Source organism: Ictidomys tridecemlineatus, chromosome 2, assembly GCF_052094955.1.
Source record: "Ictidomys tridecemlineatus isolate mIctTri1 chromosome 2, mIctTri1.hap1, whole genome shotgun sequence".
NCBI lineage: Eukaryota > Metazoa > Chordata > Mammalia > Rodentia > Sciuridae > Ictidomys > Ictidomys tridecemlineatus.
In genome coordinates this window covers 132,879,709-132,906,732 of record NC_135478.1, presented here as the reverse complement: position 1 = coordinate 132,906,732, position 27,024 = coordinate 132,879,709, and positions in this window count along the sequence as shown.

Below are 27,024 nucleotides of genomic sequence, written 5' to 3'. Positions count from 1 at the left end.
TTCCCGCAGCCTGCTTCTCTGGTGTTATACTTCAGCACTCGGGGAAGCAAGGTAAACATGGGAAAACAGCGGTAACAAAAGTTGGTCCAAATTCTCCATGAGCACGTAGTTGTTGACAGTTTCTGGAGAAGGCAGTAGCATCCCTATAATGTAGTCTTCTTTAGGCACCTGGATAATTACTTAGGCCATGCATCTTCACCTCTCTGGGACACTGTGTCTCTGATTTGAAATTCTGGTGACGGGGTTCACGCCACAAAAGTGTTCCTCCGATGGGATTCCTTCGCATGGGATACCCTTCTTCCAACTTTGGAACACCTCTATTTTGTTCCAAAAGAAATAGGACTGTAATCTGTACCCCAATCTTCCCTATAAAACTCCATTTCCCTGGAAATAGGTCCTATATAAAACCTTCTGGGGCCTCTAACCAGGAGCGCCGGGGAGGCTACATGATGCCAAAGACCAGGAATGTCACTTGCTGAAGACACCAAGAAACCCCACAAAGAGAACAGCCACACAGCAAGGCTCAATCTGCACACACTTCATAACTACTTCTCTTCCTTTTGCGAGAATTTCACTAGCACTGTTAATACCCCCATCTCACAGCTGACAAGTGAAGTCGCGTAGCTGAGTGACAGGCTCCTTCAGCAGCAGAGCAGGGTGTGAACTCACACCACACACCTCTCAGCACAAGCCGCCTGCAGAGTGCACCCACCCCACGTCGCCACCCGGACTCCACCATCTGCCTAGCGGAGCTTCTGGAGCCACCGCCGGGACACCTGCAGTGATACCTGACCTCCTCAGGGCAGCCTCTTCCCAAGAGCAATCCTGAGCGTGCAGCCTGACTCCCCCGGTCCCCTCTGAGCACTCGCCAAAGTCCCTTCCCAGACCCGCTCAGCTCCCACCGCCAAGACCCACGGACGTTCCAGCCGCCGCCTACCTGAGGGGCACCTGGTCTGCCCCTCAGTGGCCCAGAGCCCGAGGATCCTCTCCTAGCGCCGCACCCGACCTTCCAAGACGCAGACCCAACCCAGCACGCAGCGCACCAGCGTTGGAAAACCGCGGGTCAGGATTTGACCAACGGAAGGGCGGGACTGGGCAGGGCGGCACTTGCCCAGGAGAAACGCCCTGGGTTGGGGGCTTATTCTGAGAAGGTTGGACTCGGTCTCCCAGGTGGCTCTGCGCGAGTCCTTCAAGTTCAAAGGGCCTTGTGGTCAGTCCCAGGGTGGCAGTCCTAACACCCTGAGACCAGAATGGGGGTGCTTCTGGACTGTTCGTGGGATGTGGAACTTTGCTTCTTTCTTAAGTCATAGTTGGCAATCCACCACATTGTGCTTTTTATGTGTTATTGAAAATTATTGTGGTTGTCAACTCATCTCTAGTTGGTACACGTGCATTCCAAGGCTTGAAAGATCATGTCTCAAAATCAGAATTTGCAGGGAAATGGATGGCATTAGAGCAGATTATGCTAAGTGAAGCTAGCCAATCCCTAAAAAACAAATGCCAAATGTCTTCTTTGATATAAGGAGAGTAACTAAGAACAGAGTAGGGACGAAGAGCATGAGAAGAAGATTAACATTAAACAGGGATGAGAGGTGGGAGGGAAAGGGAGAGAGAAGGGAAATTGCATGGAAATGGAAGGAGACCCTAAGGGTTATACAAAATTACATACAAGAGGAAGTGAGAGGAAAGGGAAAAATAATACAAGGGGGAGAAATGAATTACAGTAGAGGAGGTAGAGAGAGAAGAGGGGAGGGGAGGGGAGGGGAGGAGGGATAGTAGAGGATAGGAAAGGCAGCAGAATACAACAGACACTAGTATGGCAATATGTAAATCAATGGAAGTGTAACTGATGTGATTCTGCAATCTGTATACGGGGTAAAAATGGGAGTTCATAACCCACTTGAATCAAAGTGTGAAATATGATATATTAAGAACTATGTAATGTTTTGAACAACCAACAATAAAAAAAGAAAGATCATGTCTCTTACTTGAACTTTTCTAATGAACAAGAAATTCTTCCCGTAACTCTCTTCCAACCTATTAAAAGTTGTTTGTCCTCACCAAGCTGATTTGTACATCTCCAGTGCATCATACGAATCAGCTGGAAACACTGCTCTTGTGTATGTATTGCAATGAAGTAGCAGAGGTTCCATCCATCCATCCATCCATGTATCTAATCTTTAATTAAGGATTTGTTTTGTTTTGTAGTGAGCCTTGAACTGAGGGCCTCCCACATTCTAGGCAAGAGGTCTACCACTGAGCTGTCCAATCCCAGCCCTTTGAGGGGAACAGTTGCAGGGAGTGTTAGGGAGAATTTGACATAGACCACACCATTTTCAAACATATTCGACATCTTGGAACAAGAGTCAACACACAATAACTCTAACTCAGCTCTGACCTAAACCCCAGACAATACTCCATTATTACACAGGAAAGGGAATTGTTATCTGGGACTGAAATCTTGAGAAACACCTTGTTTGACATGAAACAGAAATCACCACAAAGGATGAAAGTGACTGCCACAAGGACCCTTCCCTGACAATCCTCAGCAACAGCCTGTTACTCAAAGTTTGGTCCTTGTCCCCCATGCCAATACAATAACAAGAAGTGGTTTTGAGAAAAGGAAAAATGTTTTACTGCTTGGCTAACAAAGGAGAAACACAGGGCACTCCTGTTCTAGAGGCTGTGATTCTCCACATCAGGGTGAATAGGGTGTTTTTAAAGAGGCAACTCAAAGGCTACATTCCATGTGTTCCTGTCTGGAGCTGTAATTCACTCATTAATTTAGGATCTTCTGGTGCCACAACCCCCCCAAGTCTGGATTACTTCATTTCTATGGTGGGTGTATGTGCTCAAGGACAGATAACTCTGCCTAGGATAGGGAAGAAAAGTAAGTGCAACACCCCACCCCACAGCCACAGGAAGAAAAAGAAACATGTCCATTTTGAAAATAAGTCGCAGTGGCAGAGCAGCAAGGGCTATAGTCAAAGCATAAAGTGGACAACTGTTATACTCACATGCATTACAGCATTTTTGCTGACCTGGTTTGCTGGTCAGCCAGGTTTCTGTTTGTACTTGGTAGATGTTTAAGGCTTGTACTTGGTAGATGTCTGCAGTGTCTATTGCTATACTTCCGGTATATACTTGGGGTTTCTGTGATAAAAAAAAAAACCTTAGCCAAGTGCAGTGGCGCACTCCTGAAATCCCAGCAACTCAGGAGATGAGTGTTGTGAGTGAGCTCTGTCACTAACATAGGCCACACTTATTTGTGTCTTTTTATGATGTTACGGTTTGGATGTGAGATGTCCCCCAGAAGCTCACATGTGAGACAACACAAGAAGGTTCAGAGGAGAAATTATTGGGTTGTGAGAGTCTTAACCTGATCAGTGAATTAATCCCCTGAAAGAGATTAACTGAATGATAATTTAAGTGGTAGGGTGTGGCTGAAGGAGGTGGGAATTGGGGTGTGGCTTTGGGGTATATATTTGTATTTGGCAAGTAGAGACCTCCCTCTCTACTCTCTGATCATCATATGACCTGGTTCCCTCTGCTACACTCATCTGCCATGATGTTCTGCCTCACTTCTATGAGGAAGCCCTGAGGAATGGAGCCAGCCTTCTATGGACTGATACCTCTGAAACTATGAGAACTCAAATAAACTTTTCCTCCTCCACAATTATGCTGGTCTGGTCTTTTAGTTGCAGCAGCAAATTTGTAGCAAGCCTTGGCAATTTAGTGGCACTCTATCTTAAAATAAAAATGAATGGGGATATAGCTTAGTGATAGTGTCCCTGTGTTACCGCTGTTGGCCGGTGACGAGTCCTTGCTTCCCCAATGTTGAAGAATAACACCAGAGAAGCACGCCGAGGCAAGGTCAGAGTAGAAATTAGAAGTTTATTAAAGGACAGCAGAAAAGACTTCTCCCGGAGGAAGAAGGGGACCCAAGAGGTGAAATCCGTGGAAGGGCTGTTGTCTCCCTTTTTTATAGTTCTTTCAGTGATGGACTGTAGGTTGGAAGGCCAGAAGGGTGGGACACAGGTGGGCCAAAGAAGTAATTTGGGCAAGAAGGACTTCATTAACACTTCTTTGGGATGGGCTATCTTCAAATCTGCTGGGGCTGTTCATTAACATTCCTTTGGGATGGACTTCATTATCATTCCATGAGTTGTCCTGTGTTTCCCGGAATCATTCCCAGCATGGCCTCCATTTTAGATTTCACTGATACTAGACCCGATTTACCTAACTACACTGACTACCTAATTTTAAATCTGGCTTCACCTGGATTGTATACCCCATGTCAAAAGATAGATAGATAGATACATACATACATAATAACCCATATCAATAACCTAACAAAGTGTTAGACCAGGACGCAAGAAAAGACCACTGACTCTAATTAAAATCAAATTAAAGCAAGCTTATTATTTTGACTGGGCTGCCTTTCCCTCCCAAAACGGCTGGAACAAAACAGCAGTCCCACCTTTCCTACAGCCCAGCTTTATAGCCCAGAAAGTTACACAAAGGGGGGTTACAGATAACAGAACTCTGAAAAGCATCACACTAATGGTAATTTACATTTTTTTTTTTTTTGCTGGCCCTAACATCAGAATTTATGAAGATCATTAGAGCCTCAGAGAGGGTCGTTGTCTGGCCAGGGAAGGCCAATATTTATGAGGTGTCACTAAAGTTTCAGAGAGGGCTGCTATCTGTTCAGAGAGAGAGCCAGGCCTGGGTGAGTTCAAGGCACGGGCAGGCATTCCAAGCAGGTTCAGAATTTGCAGTAATTTATAGTAAAGCCGAAATTAGCTTTTCATGGCTTTGTGGCAAGATGGCTCCCAATTTTAATAAAAGATCAGGTTGGGTCTATCAAAAGAAATAAAAGAAAAATAATACTCTGGTACAAAATCTTTCACAAGAAGCAGCATGTGGTGTGGGCCTCGGGGATGTCCAGAATGTCTGAACATTAGACCACCAGGACTCCTGAGACACAAAAGCTGACAGTAAATGCATGTTGTTTTGAGGTAAATGAAGGCTATTTCTTATGCTCCAGTAGAAACCTCATGACCTACATAAATACCCCAAAACACACCAAGTCCCAATTTGACTTTCTTAGTTTCCCCTCACACTAGTTCTACAACATTCCTCCTTGCCACGTCAGGCCCCACATCTGATGCCACTATATGCAACCCCACACTATGTCAACAAATAGTAGTGTCTTCCCATAGAAGAACCATTTGTCCCATGTGCTTTCTGTTGTAGAAACTTTCCCGGACATGCCCCAGAATCCTCCCAATATACCCCTATGCATAGCTGGGATATTGCTCAAAGGATAACTAAAGGAAATAATAGTTTCAGATAATCATAAAAGCTAAACTTAGATAAACCCCTGTGTTGAAGTAGGTAACAAAACCAAATCAAGACTTTGTCAGAATGTGAACATGGCTGAAGTAGAGTCAAACTAGTCCTACCAATTTAATATAGTAATTTTGTCAATTATGACAATCACTATCAATATCATGGCTAAAGACTATATGCTCTTTATCTGGTGCAAAGGAAATATGGAAAGAAGTTTACTTATCTAATGTAGTCCTTAGATTACCCTCTGAGACAGTTTCCTTTATTACTTCTTTTTTTGTAAATTTTCCATTTGTTCTTTTTAGTTGTACTGTACTATTGCTTCCTTTTTGAACAAGAAGAATCAGAAGCCCAGAGAGGTTATGGTAAGAAGTCATGGGCATGAAGTGGTAGAGACTAGGATTATCATATTACTCCACGCATGGGCATGCGTAGAACACTCGATCAATGAAAATGTAAATGTAGAGACCGCTCAGTTACACAGCACTGAGTACACACCTATGCTGCTATCCCATGTAAAGACATGGGGATGAGTGAAGAGGAGGTTTTGCTTCCACAGGTTGCTTTTCACTGAACAGAATCAGTGCCATTAATTGTAGCTGTTTATGCCAATTTAGGTTTTGGGGGTTTTGTTTGTTTGTTTTTGTGCCAAGGATTGAACCTAGCGGCACTTAACCACTGAGTCACATTCCCAGCCCTATTTTGTATTTTTTTATTTAGAGACAGAATCTAACTGAGTTGCTTAGTGCCTCGCCTTTGCTGAGGCTGGCTTTGAACTCGTGATCTTAACTGCCTCAGCCTCCAGAGCTACTGGGATTACAGGCATGTGCTGCTGAAAGCCATAGCCAAGTAGGAATGAAGCATGGCATTTTTGGTTGAAAGGTGACACCAGCAAACCATTGAGATGATAATGATTATGTTAAGATGTGCATTCAATTGGAGATTAGACCCCTGCTGTCCACCTAGGCCTGCTACTTTGGAGTTCTCCCTGGACTCCAGGGAGTTTTGGAAATAAAGTTTGTTCCTGCTTGAGTGGCTCCTGATTTTGTGCCCAGCAGACTATGGCAATGTGCCACTGTGCCTAGCTAGTTTATGCCAATTTATACTTAAACTATTAACCGTTATGTGCCTGCTGTGTGCATTTCAGAGAAAGTAGTTTTTTGGTTTTTTTTTCAACCCACTGGCTGGCACTATGTAAGTTGCAGACTTTATCAGGAAAATTAGTGGGTTTTTTCCTTTGTTACCATGGATTGAACCCAGGGATGCTTTACCACTGAGCCACATCCACAACCCTTTTTATTTTTTATTTTGAGACAGAGTTTGATAAGTTGCTAAGGGCCTTACAAAGTTGCTGAGGGTGGTTTTGAACTTGAGATCCTCCTGTCTCAGCCTCCCAAATCACTGGGATTACAGGTTTCTATCACCATGCCCAACAAAACAAAGTACTTTTGAAAAACCAGCCTCTATCTCAGAGCAAAGCCTGTCCAAGGAAGGGACATGGCCTTTGTCCTTGGAAAAATTCACAGAGCACTCCTAGGCACATTCCCACCTGCTAAGTTGTTTATCTAAAAATAACAGGAGAGATCTGCTGCACCAGGTGTCCCTGACTCAGTCAGGCTAGGTGGGGATCCATAGCAGCCCCCTAGCAGCCACCAATCAGCATGAGACAGGGAAATACCTGGGATGCCAGATGACCCTCCCAGTATTTTATGGTGGTTGATAACAAGTTGGGAAACCATGTAGTTCAGCATGAACACCCCTCTTGGCTCAAACCAATCAGTTCAAATGAATACCCCTTTTGTACTGACCAATCACCCCTACCCAACTTGTTCCTGCCAGTAAATGTGCTAATCATGTTTTAGAGTTGTTATTTGATTTTCCCGCGGTGTGTAATGATTTGCTATGATTTCTGTGAAGTCCCTGCCCTCTCCAAAAAATGTATAAAACTGCTGCAAACCCTGGGCTCAGGGCCTCTCAGCGTCACCAGTTGCTGTGTGTACGCACAGAGGACCGAGCTAGCTCGCAATAAAAACCTCTTTGCTGCTTACATCTATCTTGGGTCTCTGGTGGTCTTTGGGGGTCCCGAATTGGAGCATAACACTTTTTATTTCCAGTGTTGAGGATGAATCTCAGGGTCCTGCATATGCTATGAAATTGCTGAACCACTGAGCTGTAATCCCCACCCCCAAAATTATTTTCTTTACTTAAGAGATTGGTAATAATGGTAATAAAAATTAACACACACTAGGAGTAGGCAAAATGAAAAGTATAATACTTTCTATTTAATATATTATATTTAGCAAGATATAAAGAGTGGTATTTAATGTGCTTGGGATCTGATCTGTCCCACAAAGGTTCATGGAAGCTTAGTACTGAATGTGGTGGTGTTGATGAGTAAACCTTTTGTTGGGGTGCAGCGGAGCGTCGGAGGGGAGAAACCACACAAGAGACTCACTTCATGCAATCGCAGGGGGGAAGTTTATTGAGGATCCTGTTCCAGCGCGCTGGGACTCTGTGCTCACTCAAGAAGGGAGAGCAGCCCAGAGCCCAGAGCAGAGGTCAGGTGGAGCTTAAGTACACTTTTTGGAGAGGGTGCATACATCAGAACAAATCATCATGAGGCGCGGGAAAATTGAACAACAACCCTGAGTCAGGATTAGTGCATACATTGGCGGGAACAATTAGGGCAGAGATGATTGGTCATTTCTAAGTGGGGTACACATTTAAACTGATTGGTTCTGGGGCCTAGATGCGTACGTGCCATGCTACCTAGAGCCCTTAGCTATTAATCAACCAGGGAATCAATGGAGACATTTACTAGGCAGTTCCCTCATTGTTCTAACAACTACAGGGATTACAGGTTTGGGGGGTAGCAGAGGGACTCTAACAATACTAGTCTTTTACTTTTTAACCCAATCCCTGCACTTTGGAAACTTTAGGATGCCTGGTCTTTTACACTTTAACTCAGGCTCTGCGGCTTAGATTCAGCTTGGAAATTTTACCTTTACACTTTAAAATCTGGGGACTAGTGAGGGTGAATCAGGTCATTGGAGGTGGTGCAACCCAAAGAATCAATGCTCATCTTGCAGTCATTTCCTGTAAGAATGGGTTTCTTGTAAGGCAGGGCCACACAGCATGGCAATTTAAGTCATGTGTTAGAGAAGGTAGATCACTGGGGGTATGCCCTGGAAGGGTTCATCTTCCCTGTGGCCCCTTCCCCTCCTTCTCTCCTTCTCCTGCTGGTTTCTAGCTACCAGGAGGTGAGCAGCTTTCTTCTATGACACTCTTCTGTCATGATGCTCCCTCTCCTCTCCAGCCCAGAGCAATGGATTCAGCCAGCTATGAACTGAACCTCTGTAAGGGTGAGCCAAAATAAAAATTTTCACCTACAAGTTGTTCTTGTTTTTTGGTCCTAGTGAAGAAAATCTGGCTAATACTAGTCACAATATTTATTATGCTAGGTGTATGTATTTTGTACCTTTGGTTATTTTTCAATCCCTAAAGGAAAAATTTCTAACATAAAATACTCACCTGCATAAACCCTATGTACTTGAGGGGTCTGTTCTGTGTTCTGTCGGCTCATAGCAGCATCCTTGCCTCTGCTCAGTAGATGCACAACCTCCAATTATGTCAAACAAAAATCTCTTCAGTCAAATGTGCCTGGCAGGCAATATCCCCACTCATAATCCCATTAGTGGTACATACTATAATATTTTATACTGCTGATAATATATTTGACATCTCTATTGGGAAACAGATTAAACGACATAAATTGAGTTTTTCCCTTCATTACAAAGTCTCTGATACGTTAAAAAGTTGGAAGTTTTATGAAAAGCTTTAACATACTAAAGATAAATATTTACTTTATTCTTAGTATTTAGTGAGATCCCTCTGCCTGATAAAGGCATTTCTAATTTGTTTCATTCTTGTTGTTTTATCCACATTTCTTAGTTTCTTCCAAAAACCACATAGAGATAAAAGAAGAAAAGAAAATTTCTCTTTTGTATGATTCTTCAGATAAACAAGGACTTTGTTTATCTGAAGAATAAAGAAGATAAACTTCTCTCAGAAAGCTCTCACATATTCACAAAGTGAATTAGGGAGAGTGGGCATTTATTTTTATTTTTTATTTTTTGCTATATGCTAATAGAACACACACAATATGACTCCACAGAGTATGTATTTACTCTTTTCTCATTCATATAACAAATGGAGGGTAACTACAATCCTTTGTCTTGAATCACAGTGAACTTGTTCCATCAGTGGCTCCAAAGGCCATTCTGAGGGTTGATCCTTAAGTGCCAGTTGACCTGACTCCCAAACATCTTTTCTCTTTTTTTTTTTTTTTTTTTTTTAAAGAGAGAGGGAGAGAGAGAGAGAGAGAATTTTAATATTTATTTTTTAGTTATCGGCGGACACATCTTTGTTTTTGTATGTGGTGCTGGGGATCGAACCCAGGCTGCACGCATGCCAGGCGAGCGCGCTACCGCTTGAGCCACATCCCCAGCCCTATTTTCTAGTTTCAATGTCATCAGAATTAAGTTCTATGAAAAGAAAAGATATGATTTTGATTACTGCAGTCATAAGTACAACTATAAAACAACTAGTGCTAAAACCTGCTCCATTAGGATGCACTAAAGCATAAAGGAATTTATGAATCAATGTCTGGGGAAATAGTCCACAGGAATAGAAGATAAGAGACAACTGAGAATATTGAGAAAGTAAACAACCAAGAAAAATGTCTAAGAAGACAAAGGTGAGGATTAGATTTTGGTTAAATATGAGAAAATATTCTGCAAAATAAAAGGTTGGAATAAATGCATGAGAAACCTCCTTGGTGAGTATGTAATGCGCATGTTTGATATATACTGACCACCTAGGATCTACAGGATCAACATGGCAACATCTGCTTAGCGCTCCCCTTTAGGACCATTCTTCCCAGAAAGGTATTCACTGGCCTGGGAGGCTCTCATTTGGGAATTCTCCCATCTATGGATCTGCTCCTTGCTCCAGCCTCAAGATCACTTGGGGTTTGATAATGCAGGGCCTTGTTAATGGGAAATAACTTAGTACTTTGCCAAACCACTAAATCATGTTCTCTGAAGACTGAAAGCAGCTCAGTTTCAAGAGCTGTGCAATGAAAGGGCCAATGTGAACCTTTCATTACGGAGGGGTGTAAAATCACATTCTACATAGAGTGCAATATTAAACCTAGATAGCATTAAACTTTTTAAATGTCCACATATTTATTACAAAGAAAGAGCTTGCTTATGGGAATTACTGGGGGAGTTTCACTCACCCAAGGACACCAGGCTGCTGTAGGTCTCCAGCAGGATGCTTCTACATGTCCTCTGAGCATCAGCCAGGTCCTGCCACTGCTCCCAGGTGAAGTCCACAGCCGCATCCTCAAATGACACTAGCACCTATAACAGCACAATTATCAGCTCATCAGTTCTGGTCACAAAAACCAGAATCTGCAAGTTTCTGGCTTCATTGTATATTGTAGGTGACAATTATATGAATTTTCTTTTTTTTCTTTTTTGGCAGTACTAGGTATTTAATCCAGGGTGCTCTACCACTGAGCCACACCCCTAGTCCTTTCTATTTATTTTTTATTTTGATACAGAGGCAGGACATCATGATGGAAGGGTATGACAGAGGAAAGCAGCTCAAATAATGATCAGAAGTAGAGGGAAAGACTACACTTGCCAGATACAAAATATAGACACCAAAGCCATGACCCCAATGTCCCACCTCCTCCATTCACACCCCACCTGCCTTCAGTTACCACTTAGTGAATCCCATCAGGTGATTCACTGATTGGGTTAAGGCTCCCATTACCCAAAACTTTCTCCTCTGAACCTTCTTGCATTGTCTCACACATGAGCTTTTGGGGGATGCCTAACATCTAAACCATAACACATATGTTCCATGCAAACACTACACCATTTTATAACAGGAACTTGAATATTTTGAGCTGGGGATCCTGGAACTAATTCCCCATGGATGCTGAAGAACACCTGTACTAGTTTTCTATTGCCACAAGCTCAGCAGCTGAAAATGACACATTCATGTTATAGTGTCCAGGGATCAGGCATGGTGGGTCCTCTGCTCAGGGCCTGATTGGCAGACAAGGCTGGGCTACCCTGTCCTCCAGAGCTCAGCAAGATACAGTTCCTCACAGCCGTAGGTCTTGAGATCCTTGCTTTGCTGGCTGTTCACAGAGACTGTTCCCCACTCCTGGAGATTACACACCTGCCTCCAATTCCACACTACAGCACAGTGCTTACTAAGAAGCGAGCTTCTAAGTCACTTGCCCTATGCTAAACACAGGTTCATCTAGTTCCAAAGACCATGTTGTTTCTACTATTCAACAGTAGTAGGTGTGTGAGGTGAAATTGTAAAGATGGCCTCAAGATTCACCTGGAGACTGATTACTGTTCCCTGCCACCTGGCCCCTTCCACAACAAAGTAGCCCATCCTTTAAGCTATCTGGAGAGATTTCTACTGCTGATAATACACACACTCTTCTGTCACAAGCTGGAGAAAATCCTTTGATTGCAAATGGATCATCTGGCTGGTGATTGTGGCATACACCTGTAATCCCAACAACTCAGGAGGCTGAGGCAGGAGGATCAAAAGTTCAAAGCCAGCCTCAGCAACATAGTGAGGTGTCACGCTCCTCGTGACCAAAACACTCAGGGTCACTCCAAGTGAACTGGACTGCACGAAATAACCACACAAGAGACAGAGATACCTTTTTCTTTGGGGTCTTGTGATGACTCCTCTGACCTTAAGGGTCTGCAGAAAGAGAGAGAGGGAGAGCACATGCTTAACCCTTTTATTGAGGGTTAAAAGCCATTCAAATAAGGCAAGAAGACAGGTTTCAGAGGGTTGAGTCTAGCTTCATGATGTCTGCTGTCAGCAGGTTGACTGACATCCAGGAAGACCACACCCAAAGGCAGAGCAAGAGAAGGGGACACACAAAGGGCATTTCAATGGAACATTCTATCCCAATAAGGACAAAGGGGTAGTATTATAAAGGAGCAGGTGAGTATAGCTCAACCTCATGGGTGACACGCCTACATCTGAAGACACACCTTCAACTTTCTGAACCTGGACAACATCCAGGTCACAATGAAATGTAGTGACCGGTCAAAGCCTCTCACTTCAGTGAGGTCCTAAGCAAGTTAGCCAGACCCTGTCTCAAAAGAAAAAAAGTAATAATAATAAAAAGCGCTGGTAAAGCTGGGAGAGGACATGACCAAGCTTTACACAACCAGGCATTTGGGAGTGGGGGATGGACATCTCTATAATGCAATTATGACTCAATAGTAGAAGTAAAAGTGATGCAATTGGAGTGGACTGCTTCCTGCTGGGTTTGCTGGACTGTTATTTCACTTGATGTATGGAAAACAAAGTCTTCTTCAATGTGCTGCAATCCTAAGAATCTGGCTGGAGCCTTCAGAAATGAAGTGAAAGCTTTCTTTCCATAACAGCTGGATATAAATCAGAGCTGCCATCAGTGGGTTAAATGTATGTGTTCTATGGGGGCAGGACATGGCTGGTCTCCCCAGGATGGACTATCCTGGCAGGTTCTGTCATCTCCTTAAGCCAGTGTTCCTCATCTGCAAAATGGGGGCATAGTTTCTTCATGGTTCTTTCCCATGGGATTATTCTGAGGACAAAATGAAATGATGCATGTAAGGTGTGCAGCAAGCAAGTCTGTAGGCACATAACACTTATGTTGCACTGTATGAAAGTCCTTGTGAAGATCAGTTATTTTATTATATATATTTTAGGATATGAAAGTCTTGATGAAGATTTCACTTGCTTATAGCATAATGAAGAAATGCTCTAAGGAGCAGCATTTATTTACCCTTGTTGACAACACAAAACCTCCAATGGGTAGAAAGAAACTTCTTATTGAGATGTCCATCCACCACTCCTAAACCTTAAGAAAGGTTTTGCAAAACGTATGTAAGATTTGTCTAGAAAGGGTCAGACTCCACTCTTTTTGAGTCTTTACCAAACATTACCTTCATAAACACTGCATAATTCTGTTTGAAGTTCATCCTGAGCAAATTTTTATGCTGCATGTTTTCTTTTCAGGGAAGGGACTTAAAGCAGCATCTTGGAGGAGGTGTGACAGCTAGCGGTAGGAAAAGTCACCAGGGCATTAGGAAAGGGGAGGGCAAATCACCATCCCCCAAGCAGGAAGAGGCCTACAAGTGGAAGCTGCAAGAGTCATCCTTCCTTCAGTGTCTTCCTCCAGGTCACCTGGCTTCCCTTTTCTTCACATATGAAAAGACCCCTTGACCTTTCTCACCTAGATCCATTCATGTCACTCCAACTAGTGGTATATCTCAAATTGGCCTGCCCTAACAGGCAAGATCCATCTTAGCACTGGTGGCCACCAAATGCCGCAGTCTGGCTGGGCACAAAATCACGAGCCACTCACGCAGGAACAAACTTTATTTCCAAAACTCCCGCGAATGCCTCGAACGGGGCCTTCTCCCTGGACACACTCCACCAACAGGAAATCCCTCCTCCGGATTCCCCTCCTACGCACTTCCCCAATCTCCCGGAGTGGAGTCCCGGGGAGAGCTCCAAAGTAGCAGGCCTGGGCGGACAGCAGGGGTCTAATCTCCAATTGAATGCACATTTAACATAATTATTATCATCTCAATGGCTCGCTGGTGTCACCTTTCAACCAAAAATGCCATGGATCATTCCTATCAGCACAAGGAAGTGCAGAAAGAGGCCATTACCTCCCTTCTGTGACCCAGAAAAAGGACAATGTCTAGTTCACTGCCAGTTTGGCAAATCATTCTTCAGTAAACCCACCAAAAGTCCAAGATCTCTGAGGAGAGGAACAAACCCCCATCAGTCCTCCCCTGCAGTGATAGTTAACTTTGTGTGCATTTGAATGGACCTCATAGTGCCCAATATTGGGTCGAATTAGCATTTGAATTCCTAAACTCAATCAAGAATTTCCCTCCCTAATGTGGGTGGGCCTTGGCCAAAGTGTTGAAAACCAAAATAGAATAAAAAGGTTGAGGAAGAATTCCTTCTACCTGATGGCCATCTATCTGGGACAACTTTTTTCTGCCTTTGAACTTAGTCAGAAACTTTGGCTCTTCCTAGATCTTGAGTTTGCCAGCTCCAGGGTCAACTACACAATTGCCTCTTCTGGTCCTCTGTCCTTTGAACTCAGACTTGAGCTCCACACTTGGCTCTCCTAGGTCTCCAGCTCGATGATTCACACTGTAAAAATTGGGATTTGTCAGCTTCTTCCCTATCTGCATGAGCCAATTGCTCATGATAAACCTCTCCCTCTCTTTCCACATACACATCCTACTGGTTCTGGTTCCCTAGATAACCTAACATACTCAATACCTCCACAAATAATGGTTCTGAAAGTTGGGACAGAGGGCAACCTGCCCCTGATTTAAAGTTAGGCAATGCACTGTCTCCTGAGGCACCTGTCACCTGCACCCACATCAGCATTTCATCACACACAAAAAAGTGGCATTTATTGTGTGCTGTCCTCTTTTATGTCTTCAATGTATCAATGACTCCTCATGAAAAACAAACTTTGGGGTGGGCTCCGAGGCTGAAGCCACAGTGGCAGTCTTAGAGAGGCAGCACAGCCAAAGAGTAGGGGCAGTAAGCAGGCGCAGCAGGTGAGGCAAGGCACTCAGAGCGCCCAGGGGCAGGGAGGCTCAGGGTGGGAGTCGTCCTGCCTCGATGGGCCACAGGGCGAGGTCTTTGGCTGTCCCATAGGAGTACTGGAGGCCAGGGCCCATTCGAGGTGCCCCTGACTGAGGCTGAGCCTGTCATTAGCCTGCTCCACCACGACGCTCTCCAGGGCCCCCGCCTGAGGGGGACGTGGTAGCAGCGTAGGCAAGGCCTCTACACTGAGGCCAGGGAGGATGAAGGAGCAGAGGGAGGGGGCGAGGCAGAGAGCCCCGTGCACTGGTTCTCCAAGTGGGAGCAGAGTGCTTGGCCCTGGCCCAGGAGGGCGAGCAACTTTCCCCTGAGCCGCAGGAGGCGGCAGCGGCCGCCCTGCAGCCTGAGCACAAGCAGCACAAGTTGTGGCACCTCTTCCAGAACTCGGCCACGACCGAGTGTGTCAGCAGCCAGCACTTTCTCTCTGGGTCCCCTTCCAAAACGCAAGCGCCACCCTCACCAAACTCTACAAAGAAAAGTGTCTCACCCGTGAGATTTTGGGGGACACCTCACATCCAAACCATAACATGACATTCATGAATGCAGACATGATACATTCATGATACATTAATACCTACATGATATATCTGATTTACAAAACGCAGCTTCCCACCTGCTCTCTTACATATTCTAATGATTTAAATCCAGAAGAAATTTCACTTTAAATGATTGTAGGCATCATGCATTATTTTAAAAATCACCATTCCTTTTCCATCTTCTAAAATCCATCCAAATATTTTGCTAAGAACAATCTCATCGAATTTGAAAAAGTTTGTGTGTGTATGTACATATGATCTATTTGAAACAATACCAAGGACAGTTGGCTCCTTCCAAAGACATCTTCTTAAATTTTTATAATTTATTTATTTAGCAATTCTGAAGATTGTGCTCAGAGCCCTCAGGCATGCTAGGAAAGTAGTACACCACTGAGGGACATTCCCAGTCTCCAAAGATATCTTATTTAGAAGAAATTAAGCTAAAATCATTTAAATAACTAGGGGTGCAACTCAGTGGGGGAGCGTGTGTCAGGTATGCATTAGGCCCCAGGTTGAATCAGCAGCACCCCACAAAAAAGAATCTTTAAAAATTATGAGAAATTCTAAACATGACTCCTCTCAACCAAAAATAAGTTCAGCTAAGAAGTATTACTTTTAATTTCTCCATGAAAAATAGCAGAAGTATGTGTGATTAAAAATTCTCTGGAAAAATAGAAAGGTGAAAAGTCAAATAGTAGAAACTTGTTGGACTGAACTGGAAATGACTCATTCCCTATTTAAAAATACACATTAAAAATTAAGAAAACCATAAAAAGACTAACCCACATAGAAAAGCTCAAAATGGGTGCTAGCATATGTGAGGCCCTGGGTTCCATCCTCAGCACCCCAATACCTTTATTGTGTTCATCTACAACAAAAAAAAATATTAAAAAAGAAATAAAAGCTCAAAATGATGCTTAGAGATCTATGATTTGAAAAGATCCCATAACCTTAGGGGTTCACAATTGGGTGTAGGTGGGTCTTTAATAAATTCTGATCTTGGGGCTGGGGAGGTGGCTCAAGCGGTATCGCGCTCACCTGGCATGCGTGCGTCCGGGGTTTGATCCTCAGCACCACATACAAACAAAGATGTTGTGTCCACCAAATATTAAGAAAAATAAATATTAAAACTCTCTCTCTCTCTCTCTCTCTCTCTCTCTCTCTCTCTTTCTCTCTCACTCTCTCTAAAAATAAATAAATAAATAAATTCTGATCTTATATAAATAGTAAAGATCAAGAAAAAAAAGACATGTGACTTTTCAATTCATCTTAGACTATAATAATGCAGTTAAGGTATTTAATGCAAGATGTCAATGTTCAAATATCAGATTTTTTTTTTTGGGTACCTTAACAAGTATATTACCAATGAACTGTAAGACTATCAATAAAAGATAAGGTATTATTAATGAGTTTACCCCCTGGAAAGCCACAAAGTAAATATGAAAATGTAACAAGTTTGAAATTATGAAAAATGTAACAAGTTCTGTCTTTGATATAAATAATAAATTTAAACTGAAATAGTGTTGTGAATTTTAATGCACTTATTTCAAATTTCCAATACTATTTCTACTACTTTTACACTGTAATAGAAATGAATCCTCAAAACACGAATAAAAGCAAGTGATAGGGTGCACGGTGGCCCTTTCCCCTGAGCTCTGGGTAGCTCCGTTGCGACTCAGCATTCTGCCTTGCTCTGTGCCAGGATTTCCCACACAACCATGGGGGGGGGGGGGGGGAGTCCCTGTGTTAGAATGATGAGCAGCACAAACCTCAATGAAGGGATAATTTTGTAAATTAAATCTTGCTAAAATGAGTAAGTAAGGAACACAGAAGGCTCCCTCTTCAGCCTCCGGGCCTCAGATGGGAGGCTTTTTCCTCACTCTTCCTCATATGCTGCCCTGTTCCCCTAGAGCTTCTGAAGCGCCTGCAGAGGTCTGCTCCAGAGAAGGGAGCAGCAGTGCTCCTGGTGGACCTGGCCAGTCTCAGGACTGGGCCTGGGTTCGTGTTTGAGGCACCTCAAAGAGGCAGGTTGCTGCCCCCTGCTGGTATTCTGGGGCAGCACAGGATGAGAACTTGTGTTTTTTGTTTGGTGATGGTGGTGCCCTTTCTAGGAACACCTAGTGAATCTGTAATTCAGTGTGAATAACCACTGCCATTCTATTGCACATTCAAACAGAAGTAGAATCCACTGTCCCATGCCTTGATCGGAATGCACATGCCTGTGGTGTGAATGTCCTTCAGAATTCATGTATTGTAAACTCTAACCCCAAATTCATATGTTAAGGGTATTTGGAAGGAGAACTTTTCAGAGATGATAGGGTCTTGAGGGTTCTGCCTTCATGAATGGATTCATCCATTCATGAATTAATGGGTCAGCAGGTTGTCAAGGGAGAGGCTTTGACCTCAGGATTCTGTAGGAGGCCTCACTAGCAAAGAGGCCATCAACACATAGAACCCATTGTTCTGAACTTCCTAGCCTCTGGAACCGTGAGAACATATTTATTTAGTTTATGAATTATTCAATCTCTGATATTTAGTAATAGCAACAGAAAGCAACCAAGATAGGTGAAGAAAACAAAAAGCAAAGCAGATGATCAATCACACAAAAGTAAACTGATATTCTATATAAGAATAATTGGAATTTGAAATTTTTTAAAAAATACTATTTATAGTTGCATTCCAAGCACTGAAGTACTGAAGTAGAAATAGAACAGACAAATATGCCTTTGGCCAACTTTGAAAGATGGTTGAAATAAATCAAAAGAAACATAAGTAAATTCAGAGGTATTCCTTGTTCAGAAATAGTTCAATCATTTTTCTTTTTTTTCTTTTTAGAGAATTTTAATATTTATTTTTTCGGTTTTTTCCCCCCCAGTGGACACAACATCTTTGTTTGTATGTGGTGCTGAGGATCCAACCCAGGCCGCACGTATGCCAGGCAAGCGTGCTACCACTTGAGCCACATCCCCAGCCGCTCAATCATTTTTCTTAAAGTGATGATTCCTTCTAACCTGATCTATACATTCAGCAGAATCTCAGTCAAATTCCCACCAAAGATGCTAACAAACTGTTTTCAAATCAAGAAAGATAGCATAAGACTTACAAAGAATTGAAGAACCAACATATCTGATTCTAAGCACTGATCATAAATCTATAGTAATAGAGAGAATGTGGTGTTAGGTAAAAAATCAATGAACAGCTAAATGGAACAGAATAGAGAATTGCAAATAGACCTATGTAAATATAGTCAACTGATTTTGTCAAAGGGAGAAAGGGAAATCAGTGGAAAGAAAAGTTTCACAAATATTTACAGAAGGATTATAGAAAAAAATAAGCCAAGGGGACCTTTATCAGGGAAGAAAAAGAACATAGACACGTAAGCTTATGGCTTACCCCAAGACCTTACTCAAGATGGTCCATAAACAACATTTTCAAATACAAAGCTACAAAAGTTATAGAAGAAAATCTACATAGCCTCATGCCCTTCTATAAAGGAGGATTCAGATGCAGAAATGCACACAGAGAAAACACCATGTGGAGACTGGAGCTCTGCTACCACAAGTCAAGAAACTACCGAACTTGAAGCAGAGCCTGGAACAGACTTTTTCTTGTGCCTCCAGATGCAGTGCTGTCCTGCTGACACCTTGACCCCAGACCTCTGAACTTCAGATCTATGGGACAGCAGATCTCTGCAAGGATAATCCCCCTGACCTATGGTACTCATCAGGGCAGCCCTGGGAGAATAATACAGGCAGAACTATTCCATCCAACACTCTCCCAGCCACATCTGCCTCCCCCAGCCCAATCCACAAGAAGGTGGGGATAGAAGCAAGGTCCTTCACAGGCCATTGCTGCTGTGGGGTGGTCACTTCCTGCCCTGAGTGGGAGCTCTGGACTCAGCTCTCAACCTCCTGAGGACAGTGGCAGGATGAGAACAAGGAGGGGTAAGAGGTCATCATCCCTGGAGCTGGTAACTAAGAATCCACTCTGATAATCCTAGAGCCCAGAAAGCCTTGGGCTGGACAAACCCCATCCCTCATCTCCTCTATACCCACTCCCAGCCATCTGGAGTTTTAAAGAGCAAAAAAGCCCATTTTAAACTCAATGGGAAAGCTCAGAAAGAAGATGATCCACCTGAACCTGGCATCTCACATGTGTCCACTGGGTCCAGGCTGGCCCTTTAGGGATGAGGGTAGAACAGGTTGGGAGAGACACACCTCTCTTCTAAGGGAAACCCAGAAGACAAGTCCAGAAAAGGGAGAGGAAAAGGAAGGGTTTGTTTGACAGGACGTCAAGGGCAGAGGCTCCATCTATATAGGAATTGTGTGGAGAGAGGATGAGGAGGGGCCTCCTCTTCCATCTAGACAGGACTTCTGGCCACTCCAGAGGTCCCCCTTCTCAGAAGGTCCAGTCCCAGCCAAGGATCAACTCCAGGGATTTTTCTTTCATTGTCCCCCAAATGGGCATGATGCAGCAGGCCGAATCACAGTTCTAGAACTTTCAGGACTGAGCCTGCTTCCTGTCCAGGATAGGAGAGAGCAAAATGCCCTGGAATTCCTTACACAGTCCTTGCTTCTGACTGTGACCAGCTCCCTAACAGGTACCTCCTTGCTGGGTACACAGACCCTGCTGGGCACAGGAAAGAACAGGTGGAGGCTGAGATAGGCCTGGGGTACACTAGTTTCCTGGGAAATCTATAGGGTGACACCCCTCATGGTGCCACAAGGCATAGTAGTCACTGCCTCTGCCATCTGAGTCTGGGAGAGCTGTTAGGTGCAGGACAGGCTGAATAAGCTGTCTGCAGGGCATGCCAAACAGCTAACTACCTGCAGGATGACCTGGCTTCTCAAACCCTCTGTCTGGTTCTTTATCACCTGTTTGCTTCAAGCCCAAACGCCCAAGCCCCCGCTCAAGGCTGTACACTTCGCCCCCCTGCTCAAGGCCGAACACTCAACCCCCCACTCAAGGCTGAACACTTAACGCCCTTTGTGCCAACAAGGGAGCTTGCAGACCCAGAGACCCCATTAGATTTGGGCTATAAAAACTCCCTCTTGCCGGGCCCCTCTCTCTTGCTTTCTCTTGCTCTCTTGCTCCCTGTCTCCCTCTCTTGCTTTCTCTGTCTCTCTCTTGCTCTCTTTCTTGCTCTGTCTCTCTTTCTCTCTCTTTCTTCTCTCTCTCTCTCTCTCTCTCTCTCTCTCTCTCTCTCTCTCTCTCTCTCTCTCTCTCTCTCTCTCTCCTCCTCCTCCTCCTCCTCCTCCTCTTTTTTCACTGCTGCAATAAAGATCTCCTGCTTGCTCTGATTGTTGTGGTCACTTTCCTTTCATGAGCTGGCCTGGTAGAGAACATGAGGATCCACCCTCCTGTAGTAGGTACCATGGAGGCTCATGAGAGTTTTGAGTCCCTGAAGATTCTGGTAGTGCAGTCCAATTCTGCCCCCACGTCCCATTCCAGGGAGTATCAAGGGAGCTATTTGCTTACCTGGGTAGGCCCCATGGAATTCTGGGCAGTGTAGTCTGAATTTCTGTCCACCTAGCCCTCTCCACAGAGACCTCTAGGAGCTGCAGAACCTGAAACTTCTGGATAGTGAAATCTGAACTTGAACCTGAAACTCACTCTGACCTTGAACTTGAACCAGACCTTTACTTGAAACTTGAATTTGGTCTTGATTTACACCTACACCCTGATATTGAACTTGACCTTAAACTGAACTTTTAGCCTGACTCTGAACTTGATCTCAGACTGAACTTTACCCTGAACATGAACTTGACCTTGAATGTGAACTTGATCCTGATCTTGAACCTGCTGATAGCACATCCTCTGAGCTCAGGCCTGGAAGGCTGGTGCCAGTAGCCTTCTCTTCTTGTAGGTCCAAGGGTTACCAGGGGGAATGCCAGGCTCTAGGTAGCAGTGTGAGTGCTTCCCAGACATTGGACTCCATGCTTCCTTTTAGAGTATCGACACAGTCCTGTGCAATCCTGTGCAACCTAGGGCCTCCCAGCATGGCACACTTGAGGGTAGTTTCAAGAAAGAGCACCCCAAAAAATATTTTTTAAATTTATTTATAATATTTGAGTCTTTAAAAAGTGATACAAGTTCATGTTAAAATTTTCTATGAGCAGAAAATATTAAGGAAGAAAAATAAGTATTCTTATCCACAATGCTTGTTTTGAGACATGGTTATCATGATTTTTTTTCATGTATCCTACTGGGAAATATTCCAAAAATGATCTTTCTGTGCCTGTTTTTTCCCTTGACCAATGGTGATAATAACACAGGAGGATGTTGTGAGGTTTGGGTGAGCTGATCTTTGTAATACAGCAGAGCTATCAATTTACAGCCTTCTCATTTTTTATCAAGGGTTTTGTGCCTTGTCACAAGATGTTTCCAGGAGACTGCTCCTCATCTTACATACGAACAGGCCTCATTTCCTCTTAAAGGGCTACAGGGCATGCTGCTGTGTGACAGACTTATTTATTTATTTATTTATTTATTTATATTTATTTATTTATTTTTTTTTTTAGAGAGAGAGAATTTTTTTTTTTTTTTTTTTTTTTATTTAGAGACACATTCTCACTCAGTTGCTTAGCGCCTCACCATTGCTGAGGCTGGCTTTGAATTTGCGATTCTCCTTCTGGGATTAAAGGCGTGCATCACCACGCCTGGCCCATACTGCCTACTTGAGAGAGTGAGAGAGGAGAGAGAGAGATAGAGAGAATTTTTAATATTTATTTTTTTTAGTTCTCGGCGGACACAACATCTTTGTTGGTATGTGGTGCTGAGGATCGAACCCGGGCCGCACGCATGCCAGGCGAGCGCGCTACCGCTTGAGCCACTTCCCCAGCCCCGAGAGAGAGAATTTTTAATATTTATTTTTTAGTTCTCGGCGGACACAACACCTTTGTTGGTATGTGATGCTGAGGATCAAACCCGGGCCGCACACATGCCAGACCGCCTGAGCCACATTCCCAGCCCGTGACAGACTTATTTATGAAACTGGTTCTCTGTGGAGCCAGCCTGATTGTGTCTGTTCTCTAGCACCCTCTGTCACAACAGAGGTATGAGCATCTCTTTGGAGTCATCTTCCTAAGCAGAAACCCTGTCAAAAGTGTGCATTTAGACTTCAGATAGTTGTTTCCTAATTACTTCTGAAATGGTTATGACCACAAACTCCCAGCTGAGAGGGTCCTTACTTTGCCTGAAAGGATCTGATTGCTAACCTACAAATAACTCATATTTACTGCTGAATAATTAGAAATGTAACCAGCAAGGAGAAAAAAATTTCCATATGCTAGAGCAACACAACCAAGAAGCAACATCATGGTTTTAAGTATAGAACAACCAGATTTTAAATGAAGAAATCTTTTGCTTTTTATATAAGATATATCCTAAATTCGTTCTCTACATATGTAATATGATATAAATACACCCATAGATTCATACCCCCACATATCTATCACCTGTTTTCCTCACCTTCTACACAGCATGGCCTTCCTACTCTGTCTGTCCAGGAAGGAGCAAGGGCAGAGGGTGGTGAGGAGGGGTATGGAGCTTGCTTATCCAATGGACCACTGACAGTTAAAATCTTCAGTTGGACACAGTCATAGGGGGAACCAACAATACCATAAAATTTACCTCCAAGATCTTGACCGAGATCCTACAGTAAATACTGGGGAGAACCGTCCTGTAGGAGAGAAGACAAACTATTTTGAAAAATACCACAGAATTCTGTTCTCTGAATAAGGCCTGTTCTTAGGAGAAACTACTTAAACAGAGTTTCACTTAGTGCAGGTATTACTGTAGCCTATGTGACTTGGGGGAAGGAAATACCTACTCCAGTCATGACATCTAGTCATCCACATTGGAGAATGAAAATGCCCACCTCCAACCTTCTCTAGCCATCCTGTTCCTCCTATGGGGAGAGGAAGGAAAAAACTGAGAAATGTTTGAGAAATTTTGAGGAGGAGACTCCCTCAAAGACTGAAAACTGACACCCAAAAAACATTTTTAAAATTTATTTATAATATTTGAGTCTTTAAAAAATGATACAAGTTCATGTTAAAATTTTCTGTGAGGGCTGTGGTTGTGGCTCAGAGGTAGAGCACTCACCTAGCATGTGTGAGGCACTGGGTTGGATCCTCAGCACCACATAAAAATAAAATGAAGATATTGTGTCTACCTAAAAGTAAGTAAATAAATATTTAAAATAAATAAAATAAAATAAAATTTTCTATGAGCAGGAAATATTAAAGAAGAAAAATAAGTATTCTTATCCACAAATGCTTATTTGGGGACATGGTTATCATGACTTTTTTTCCATGTATCTTACTGGGAAATATCCCAAAAATGATCTTTCTATGCCTGTTGCTTCTCTGAATAAGGCCAATTTGAGGTGACAGAGAATGCATCAGAGCCCTTTCACTATGACCTAAATATTGTGTCTTCCCCAAATTCATGTTGAAACCTAATCCCCAATGCACCAGTATTCAGAGGTGGGGCCTTTGGAAGGTGATTGGTTCATGAGTCACAGCCCCAGGAAGTGGGATTAGTCCCCTGATACCCCTGATAAAATGCCTGATGTAGTTTTTTATTCCTCTTCTACTACATGCAAGCACATAGATGGGGCCATCTGTCAAAGAAAAGGGAGGGGCTGGGGTTATGGCTCAGTGGTAGAGTACTCGTCTGGCAGTGTGAAGCATTGGGTTCAATTTATAAGAATAAATAATAAAGTAAGGGCATTGTGTCAATCTACAACTAAAAAACAAACAAACAAAAAAAAAAACAGGACACACAGAATCTACTGGGGCCTTCCTTGATCTTGGATTTTCAAGACTATAGAACTGTTTTGTAGTATTTATATATTTATATTTATAATATTTACTACAGCTGAGTTGTAGTATTTATAAATTCCCCAGTCTCAGTTATTTTATTATAGTAACCCAAACAGACTAAAACAGTTTACCTTTCCCTCTGTACCTTACCACCACATTGCTAAATGCATTATTTCCAACAGTTCCTGTCATTTGGCATGACATGTCAGGTTATGAAGAAAATATGACAAGATACTATTAAAAGGCAAAATACAATTTGAAGTGAAAGAGAATGCATCAGAACCAGACATGGCAGGGATTTGGGATTATTAGGCAATAAATTATTAAAAACTCTGATTAAGGCAATAAAGAATCTAATGGATAAACTAGACAGCATTCAAGGAGAGAGGGACAAAACAAAAGTCAACCAGATAATGCTTACAAGAATTTTATTTTAAAATATACACATAAACATGGATTAAAAGTAAATAGAGGGACTAGGGTTGTGGCTCAGTAGTAGAGTGTTTGCCTAGCATACATGAGGCCCTGGGTCTCATCCTCAGCACCACATAAAAATAAAATAAAGGTATTGTATGTCCACCTACAACTAAAAAAAAGTAAATATAGTAAATAGAGAAAAACATATCATGTAAACACTAATAAAAGAAACCAGGGGCTAGGGATAGAGATCAGTGGTATATTACCTATCTGGCATGTGCAAGGTCCTGGGCCGAAAAAAAAAAAAAATCAGCAGTAGCTACATTGATTTTAGATAGAGCAGACTTCAAAGGAAGGAAAGTTATAAAGGCATTACATAATAAATAACAAACAAGCCAATTCTCCAAGATGTTAACAATTCTTAACACGTATGTACCTAACAACAGGTTTTGAAACTATTCGAGGTCAAACTTATAATTACAAAGAGGAAAAGAGGGATCCACCATCATAACTGGAGACTACAACAACCCTCTCTCAAAAATGGTCAGTTCCAGCAGACATGTAATCAGCAGTGACATAATTTAACTCTTAACAAAAGGACCAATTGAGTGCATGTCATCTACAGACTACTTCTAACAGCAGGTTACACATTCTCCTCAAATTCACAAACAGCCCACCTTCTCAGCCATAAAACACATCTGAACAAATTTTAAAAGTAGAAATTATACAGTCAGAGATGTTGGTGCAAGCCTGTGGTTCAGGCTACTCAGGAGGCTGAGGCAGAAGTGCCACAAGCTCAAGGGCAGTTTGGGCAGTTTAGTGAACATCATACCAAAGTGGATATACTAGCTAATAAGTAAGACAAGAAAATAAAATGAAAGGCATTTCAGATTAAGTAGGAAGAAATAGCACTACCTTTGCATGACATGATCTTTCACGTAGAACATTCAAAACAATTGACCCCAAATACATACGGAACTCAACAACTCCATAGCATCATCATCATCATACAATTTTTAATTTTTTTTTTATTTTTAGTTGTAGATAGACACAATTTCTTTCTTTCTTTATTTTTATTCGGTGCTGAGAATCGAATCCAGTGCCTCACATCTATTAGGCAAGCACCCTACCACTGAGCCACAACTCCAGCCCCATCATTCAATTTTTAAATAGTCAATAGACCTAAATAGACATTTCTCTAAGATGTCATTCAAAGGGTTAACAGATATATGAACAAATGTTCAAAGTCACTATCAGGAAATGCAAATCAAAACCACAATAATATATCACTTCACCCTTTAATTGGCATTATCAAAAAGATAAAAGCTAGCTGGTCACAGTGGCACATACTTGTTATCCCAGTTACTTGGGAGGCTGAGGCAAGAGGATTGCAAGTCCTATACCGACCTAGGCAATTTGGCAAGACCCTGTCTCAAAAAAGAGGTAGGGGGCTGAGGACATATTTCAGTGGTAGAGGGTCCCTGGCTTCAATTTTTAATACCACACACACACACCAAAAAAAAGTCAAAGATAACAAGTGTTGGTAAAGATGTGGATTAAAGAGAATACTCACACATTGGTGGGAATACAAATGAAAATGGCCATTATTGAAAAAACATCATTGAGATTCCTCAAACAATGCCCATTATTGAAAATAGCATTGAGATTCCTCAAACCATCAAAAACAGAAGTTTCATATCGTCCAGCTATCCCACACTGGGTATATATCCAAATGAAACAAAATCAGTATGTCAAAGAGATACCTGCACTCCCATGTTTATTGCAGTACTATTCACAAAACCTTAAGAAATGGAATTAATCTAACTATCCATCAATGAAGAATGGATAAAGGAAATGTGGTTCATACATACACAATAGAAAATTATTCAGCTACAAAATAGAATGAAATTATGTCATTTGTAACAACATAGATAAAATTAGAGGACATTGTGTTAAGCAAAATAAGCCTGGTGTAGGAATACAAATATCACATGATCTCATTCATACACTTAATCTGGAAAGGTTGATCTCAGAGTAGTTCAGAGTAGAAGAGTGGTTGTCAGAGGCTGGAGAGAGATGTGGGGAAGGAGAGATGGGGAAAGGTAGATCAATGAGTACTAAATTACAGTCAGATAGGACATGTATATTCTGGTGTT